Here is an 8,727-nt window from a genome sequence, read left to right as displayed (position 1 = left end):
AAATTGCAACTGTTTTGTAACCTTTAAAATTTTGTCAGCCCTGGCCAATGTGGCTCAGTTGCTTGATCATCATCCCATGCAACAAAAGGTCACTGGTTTGATTCCTGGGCTGGGCACATGACCAGGTTTTGTGTTCAGTTCCTGGTCAGGGTGGGTACGGGAGGTAACCAAGTGATGCTTCTCTCTCCCTCTCTCTTCTCCCTTCCTCTCTCTCTGAAAAAAATCAATAAAAACACATCTTTAAAATTTTATCAAAGCATTAAAATCTATCTTACTGTTGGTTATAAATGTATAAGGAATTTTTTAAATAGTAAAAGTAATATTTAATTAGCATATTGTAATTTGAAACATTCAAAACATTGAGAATTAAAGTATTGTAAAAAAAAGTCAAAAGTAGTTGAAACGGTGCTTGCTATTTTTTTCATCATGTAAATTATAACATGGGGTAGGCATCTTTTCTATGCCTTGGTGAACTGTTAAACTTCTTTCTAAGTTTGGATCAGCTTCCAACATTTTATCATTTGCAATTTTAATGGTGTGAAATATCTCCAAGGGTTCCTTTAACATGAACTTTTGCTAGCATCACTTCCTCCTGGACTTCTGTACCCCTTTGGTCATAAACAAAACAGGTGGCATGTTTCTATGGGATCCTATCTACAATTCAAGCCCCAGGACTCTTAGAGCTTTGAATAGATCTACTTAGGCTTCATAGAAAGTCATTTTGAATTCCATACCCTGATGCCAATTCATTGTTGGAAATTGTAGTACATTATGCATTTTCCCCATGTCTTCTTCAGATCAAGCTCTCATTCGGTTCTCATTGTTATAGCCAGCCTGGCTTAATCTTCAAGCTCACATCTCAAGGCTGCCATTAGGAAGCACTTCCATGTGAATCTGCGTGTTTCATCAAAATGAGGCATGGGCTCCATAGGCTTCAGTGCAGCAGAGCAAGGGTTAGACAATACTGCCCTTCACCATTTTTATTTTTCAAACTCAGTTCTTAGTTTATACCAGGCCTTATAAAACTGTGGAAATAAGAGAACTGATTCAACCAGGATATTAATTTCTCATTGAAAACAGATTAGAAATTTGGAGAAGGCAAATGGTTTATCATGACACAACTAGCATTAAATAAATGGTAGCTTCAGTACAGTCAGAGATAGCTTAGGAAAAATACTTATTTCCAAGGACTATGGCAGATTACACAATGGGAAAGCTTTTTTATCCACTCGTCTACTGATGGGCACTTGGGCTGTTTCTAGATCTTAGCTATTGTAAATAGCACTGCTGTGAATATAGGGGTGCATAAGTTCTTTCTTATTGGTGTTTCAAGATTCTTAGGATATATTCCTAAAATTGGGATCACTGGGTCAAATGGCAGGTCAATTTTTAATCTTTTGAGGAAACTCCATACTGCTTTCCATAGTGGCTGCACCAGTCTGCATTCCCACCAGCAGTGTACTAGGATGCCCTTTTCTCCACACCCTCACCAGCACTTGTCATTTCTTCATTTTTTGATGGTAGCCATTCTGACAGGTGTGAAGTGATACCTCATTGTGGTTTTAATTTGCATCTCTCTGATGATTAGTGATGTTGAGCATTTTTTCATATGTCTCTTAGCCATTTATATGTCCTCTTCGGAGAAGTGTCTATTTAGGTCCTTTGCCCATATTTAATTGGATTGTTTGTCTTCCTTTTGATAAGTTGTATGAGTTCCTTACATATTTTGGATATTAACCCTTTATCCGATGTGTCATTGGCAAATATGTTCTCCCATACAGTGGGCTCCATTTTTGTTTTGTTGATGGCTTATTTTGCTGTGCAGAAGCTTTTTATTTTGATGCAGTCCCATTGTTTATTTTCTCCTTAGTTTTTCTTGCCCTAGGAGATGTATCAGCAAACATATTGCTACAAGAGATGTCTAAGATTTTGCTTCCTATGTTTTCCTCTAGGAGTTTTATGGTTTCATGTCTTACATTTAAGACTTTTATCCAGTTTGAATTTACTTTTGTGTAAGGTGTAAGTTGGTGGTCTAGTTTCATTTTTTTGCATGTACCTGTCCAATTTTCCCAACACCATTTATTGAAGAAACTATCTTTACTCCATTGTATGTTCTTGCCTCCTTTGTCAAACATTAATTGACCATAATGGCGTGGGTCAATTTCTGGGTTCTCTGTTCTGTTCCACTGATCAATATGTCTGTTCTTGTGCCAGTCCCAAGTTGTTTTGATTACAGTGGCTTTGTAGTATAACATGATATCTGGTGTTGTGATCCCTCCAACTTTGTTCTTCTTTCTCAAGATTGTCTTGACTATTCAGGGTGTTTTTTGGTTCCATATAAATTTTTGAAGTGTTTGTTCTAGATCTGTGAAATATGCTGTTGGTATTTTAATAGGGATTGCATTGAATTTATAGATTGCTTTGGGTAGTATGGACATTTTAATGATGTTAATTCTTCTAATCCATGAACATGGTATATTTTTCAATGTTCAAACTATATTTTGAGGAGGATAGGTGTTAATTCTTCTTTGAATGTTTGGTAAAACTCCCTTGTGAAGCCATCTGGGCCAGGGCTTTTGTGTGCTGGGAGCCCTTTGATTACTGCTTCAACTTCATCAGCAGTTATAGGCCTATTTAGGCTTTCTGACTCTTCCTGATTGAGTTTTGGAAGGTTGTATTTTTCTAGGAATTTATCCATTTCATCCAGGTTGTCCAGCTTGGTGGCATATAGTTGTTCATAGTATTTTCTTACAATCCTTTGTATTTCTGTTGGGGAAACTATTATTTATGGATTTTTTTCCCCTCAAACTTTTGGATATATCTTTCTCTATTTTGCTAGATAGGAGGAAACATGTTTTATAGAAATGGTGCTTAGGAGGATATCATTATTTTTCTCTTGATCTTTCACAAGTAAGTATGGTATTTACCATAGATTTTATATAAATACTCCTTATAAGAGTAAGGGATTTCCCAAGTATTTTTAGTTTGCTCTATGTCCTACTTGTTTAAAAATATGCTTATTTAACCTTAAATATTTGTTATAACTTCTCTGAAAAACCATCTAGGCCTAGTGTTTTCTTTCTAGATAGATTTCAGCTATCAGTTGAGTTTCTTTAATGTTTTTAAGACTATTCAAGATTTTTTAGTCTTTTCTTGTGTGGTAATTTTATTTTTCTAGAAGTTTGTCCATCTTATCCAAGTTTGCAGATTTATTGACATTTATTTGATCATCATGATTTTAAATTATCTTTTAAATTTTTGCTGCTTCTGTGTTTGTCTCCATTTTCATTCCTAATAAAGTTTTATTAATTTTTTTTCCCAAAAGAAATAATCTTTGATTTTATTGTTGGTTATATAATTCTATTCTAACAATTATTTTTTCCTCTAAGAACTTTTGTATGCTGTACACCTGAAACTAATACAAAATAAAAATGAATGTAAATTGTAATTTTAAAATTTTTTAAATTTTTTTTAAAAAGAGCTTTAGATTTTCCATTATCTTCTGGATTGCATTATGACTGTTGAAAATCAGCTCTCAGATTACATGACATTCTTGTGCAAATAAACTATCTTTTTTCCATAGCTGGTTTTAATATTATCTCATTTTCTTCAAAGTCTTGAAATTTTGTTTTATTGTCCTTATATGAATTTCTTCTTATTTATGCTGCTTGAGATCCTTTAGGCTTTTGGAATTGAAAGTCAGTGTCTTTTGTCAGTTCTGAAAAAATTTCAGTCATTATCTTTTGAATCCCTCTCACCTTTCTTTTTTCATTTATCTTTTTCTAACCCAAATTAGACATAAATAAGACATTTTCATTCTATATTCCATGCCACTAACCTTATCTTTAATATAACATCTCTTTTCAATTGTTTTGTCCTGTGTGGCATTGTGAATAATCTCTTCAGCTCTGTCATTTTACTAGTTCTCTCTTTAGCAGTTTCTAATTTATTCATTGAGTTTTTATTCCAATTATTTGATATTTTATTTCTAGAAATTTCATTTGGTTATTTTTCAGATCTACTTTATCACTTTAAGATTCTATTTCCTTATTCATATTAAACAGATGAAAACATAATTATTTTTATTTGAGGTCTAAAATGCAATTATTTTCTTGATTAATATTCCTATTATCTGTCATCTATGATACCTTGTTTTTTATTGATTATTATTATTTTACTATGAACTCAGATTTTATGAATATTTTGAAAGCCTAGGCTTAAAGCAGGGATGGGGTAACATTTTTCCACCAAGGGCCATTTGAATATTTATAACATCATTTTTGGGCCATACAAAATTATCAACTTGAAAATTAGACTGCTATATTTGGTCAAACATTTAATTAACTCACCCCTAATGTGATGGCTGGAACTGCTTCTCTTTGGTGATTGCTTGGCAGGGCCAGACCAAATGATTTTGTGGGCCATATACAGCCTGGGGGCTGGATGTTTCCCCACCCATGGTTTAAAGTATATTCTTCTACAGAGGGTTTAATATTTGCTTCATCTAGGTGAATTTTACCATTTTAAGCTAAATTTTTGCCTTGAACTTTTTCAGAATATTCTGAAAGTATAATTTGGGTTGCAAATCCATATGTGGGCTAATTTGTGGTTATGAAAGATTGTGTTTCCCCCTCCCCATTGCCAAGGTTAGGAAAGGCAATTTTCCTTTTGTCCCTCTCTGGAGGTGTGTTTATTTCTAGTTCACTTTTTCTCTGATGATATAACTCTTTAGGTTTCCAGATGTATGCAAAGATATCCTATTAGACTCTCCATCTTGGGTGGGCTATAGGTTTTGTCTTCCATCTCTCTTTTCTTAGGCAATAGTCCAAATGGAAGCTCAGAGTCACTAGAATGTATCAGAAACTCTCCAGAATGAAAGCTGATCCCATTGCTCTATGGATTCACACTCCTGTATTTTTGGCATCTGAAGATTCCTTAGTTATTTCTGGATCAGCAATGCATTTCTAAAGGGGGGGGGTTGTTTGTTTGTTGTAATTTATCTAGGAAGATCTGTTTAGGGTTTCTACTCAACCACATGATTGGGAAGAAAATTCCATCAAACATAAATTATATTCATTTATTCACCGAAGATGTATTCCTAAGCACCATGCATATAAAGAATAATTTGAAATAGTCTCTGCTTTAAGAGAGATAATAGTCCTGGTGGCTGGGTCCTCTGGGATTTCTTCTTAGAATTTGTAACATTTTCTGTATTTAGTTTATCTGAAAAAATATAATATAACCAGTATTCTCTCAAAAGAGAGTCTAATAGCTATATAATATGAATGCATAAATGTTTGTTGAGTGAATGCCTATATTAAGTTAGTTGATTAATAAATAAGTTAGTGTTAGTTATTTTACACTTGAGTGTTTCTTTCCTGGGCCTAATGTGATATGAGAAATACAGAGGAGAAGCCTTTACCCAAGAGACTAGAGGGAAGCCATGCTTACAACCCTCGTAGCACTTCTTTGTTTTATTGTTTCCAGATAGGTTTTGTGAGATGTCTATGGCACAATTCTAATAAGGATTGAGAGCCATCAGTACTTAATATGCAGGGTGGGGCAAAAGTAGGTTTACAACTGTGAGTACACAAAACACAGTTTATTCTTGTGTTATTATTATTTTTCATAAAAACTACTGTAAACCTGCTTTTGCCCCACCCTGTATGTTGAGCTGTTGCAGTTGCATCTAATATATCATGGTCAGTAATAACTCTTTCAGCTTCCTCTTAACCACTTCATGATTCTGTTTTATGCTCCCCGGTCATGTGAAGATAGTCTAGTGCTAGGCTGATACACTGTGGCAGGGTGGGGATTGAGGGGCAGATAAATCCTAGCATTTCTAACCCATGCTTACAAATACAGGTAATAGTTCCTTTGCCTAGAATTCCTTAACATGTGGAAACATTTAAAATTTCATCTTAATGATCCTCATAGAGAGCAGTTGTTGGGAAGGCCTGGCAAATAATTAATCTAATACAATGTGAACCAGCAATATTAATATTTAAATCACCATTGAGCCATGTAAAACCATCCTGTAGCTGATGGGTAACTTAGGTTGGGCATAAGTTGAAACACTTCTTCACTGAAACAAGAAATTCTTCCTTTATCTCAAATATAATTATCCATTTAAATGTCATGGGTCAATTTATTAACACTTTATTCATCGGGGTGTAACCTTTATTAGGCTTTATAGCTACCAGAAATTATATCCTACACAAATACAATAGAGATTTAAATGTTCTGGAGAATGAGCTGACGGCTCCTGCCTTTATGGTGTCATTCAGTAATGGGCCTTGACCAGCGGAAGATTTGATAAGTATAAAATATAACTGCTTGATGCTAATTTGGTTCCTTTTTAATGACTGATAATCCTTGTCGATTTAGTGTGATCGTCACAATCTAGTACTGTTTCCCACCACAGATGTGATTGTAATAGGAGCCATTAAGTGTGTCTGCATAATAAAATTAGTCAGGGAAGCTATGTACATTGTTTCCAGGCCTTTGAATTTCCATTATAGTGGTGAGACTTGTTGAAGTGAAAAGTCTGCCGTCAGCTCAACCAAGTACCTGGCTCCTTGAATGCTCTGCAAAGGACTGATGATGACTGTGTTAAGAAGTCTGTTCTTAGAATCCTAGAAAATTCATCATATGTAAATAGGAGCTGTAGATTTTTGGCTAGGAGAGATGGTTTGGTCACCGATTTGCCTAACAGCTTTATACAGCTCCAAAGCTTAAATACATAATCAGTCTTTCACAGCTAAAATTTGAAAGGAGGAAGCCTCTCTTAGGTTTGGAGATTTATCACTCCTTTGGGATGTTGCCATATTAAAGAAGTTGGAATGGCTTGACATCTTTGAAAATAATTTAAATGTATGATCTGATCCCACTGCCCCCTTGTAGGGATTTATGGGGCTTGAGGGGAAGGCAGGGATAAAGACCTCCTCACTATGTACAGGCAGTGAAATAAGTAAGTTCATCTGCCTCCTTGCCCTTCCCATTCCCCCAGCTTATATGGGATCAAGTTCAGATTCTTTTCTTCTACAGTTGTGCTAACTTTGTTCCCCTAGGAACTACTTTCCTAGTGCCTGCCAGAAAAATAGTGAAGACTCTGAACCAAAGAAAGATCCATTTTGTTTCTGAACTAAGTAGGCCTTATTTTAACAGTGCAGAAGTTTGTATTCTAACTGTTCAGAAAGTCTGGATTGAAAGCAAGAAGGTACTGAAATGTGAAGGCAACACAAGGACCTTCCCAGCGGAGGGCTTATTGATGATATTGGGGTTTTTTTGGTGTTTTTTTTAAAATGCATGTTTTTGTTTTTGGGGTTTTTTTAAAATATACCTTTATTGATCTCAGAGAGAGGAAAGGAGAGGGAGAGAGAGAGAGATAGAAACATCAATGATGAGAGAATCATTGATCAGCTAGCCCGCAACCCGGGGATGTGCCCTGACCGGGAATTGAACCATGATCGTCTGGATCCTAGGTCGATGCTCAACTGCTGAGCCACACCCGGCTGGGCTGATATTGTTATGTGACATCAGCTAAAGTTTTTTTGTGGTTGTTTTCTAAGCCCTCTGGAGTCATTAAAACTTGGGTTATTAGAAATAAGAGTGCTTGATCAGCATTAGAGCATAGAGCAAGCAGCCATTCATTTTTCAAAAGTATTATAGTAAACCAACAGCTCATGGTTTTAAAAATAATAAAATAAATTAAAAACAAACAGAAAACAAGTGTCTATTATCATCTCTTCTCAGCAGGGTTGCTCTTTGATCAGAGAACACTAAGCAAATCAGAAAATGTAATTTGTTCCATGAAAGACGGTAGCACAGTGGGCTTGGTACCCTTTGTCCATCCGCAAGCTCCATTCTTTCCCCGTGGATTGCAGCCTCTTTCTCTCCCTGTTGTCTGACCAGAGCTTCTGCCCCCAGCCAGCTGCCCTAGAAAGTCGCAGGGTTGCATGAACTTTTGAAGACTACTGTAGGAGGTAACCCAAGAGGGCCTGCCCTTTCTCTGTCCCACTCAGAGATGGGCAGTGGCAGGCCGATGGAGGCGATGGCCACTTCTGAGGGGCTTGAAGCAGGCATATTTTTCCCAATGCCAGGGTGGCCATAATTTCCAAACAGCAGATCTCTTAGACTTCTTGTGGTGGTGATAACAAGGGATATATTTTTCTGGAAACATAGCTTATCTTCCCCCCCCCCCCATGTCTATAACTATTCCGTATTTGCTTATCTATCCCTCTCTAGGTTATAAGCTCCTTCGAGGGAATGTCTTGTTCTCTCCTTTGTCTTTAGCTCCTAGTACAGTGACTGACCACATTTAAGTGTGCAATGAATATTTGTTGAATAATCAGTTACTTTCTCTGACGTCCCTAGCTAACTGAAACTGGTCCATCTTAATCCTAGATTGAGTCTTCTGTAAACTTCTCGGATAATTTCACACTATAGCAATCCTTCAGAATGCATAGCACTTACTATTTACATCACTCTTTAGAAAGTTGGTCAGGAAATTACAGCATCTTTACTATTGGTGTTTTGTGCAACTTAAAGTTTTGTGGGTGTAGGTGTCTCATCTCTAACCAGATTGTGAAATTCTCAAAAATGCCACTGTTATTTTGTGGTGCCCACAATTTAATGGTCTCTTAAACTAGTGCTTAGCACATTATAAGTGTTTAATAAATGTTAGCTATTAACTAGCAATGCCTAGCTAGTTTGACACTTTTTATA

This window comes from Miniopterus schreibersii, assembly GCF_964146895.1.
Source record: "Miniopterus schreibersii genome assembly, chromosome: 1".
NCBI lineage: Eukaryota > Metazoa > Chordata > Mammalia > Chiroptera > Miniopteridae > Miniopterus > Miniopterus schreibersii.
The sequence above is the reverse complement of the archived record's forward strand: the minus strand, read 5'-3'. Positions refer to the sequence as shown.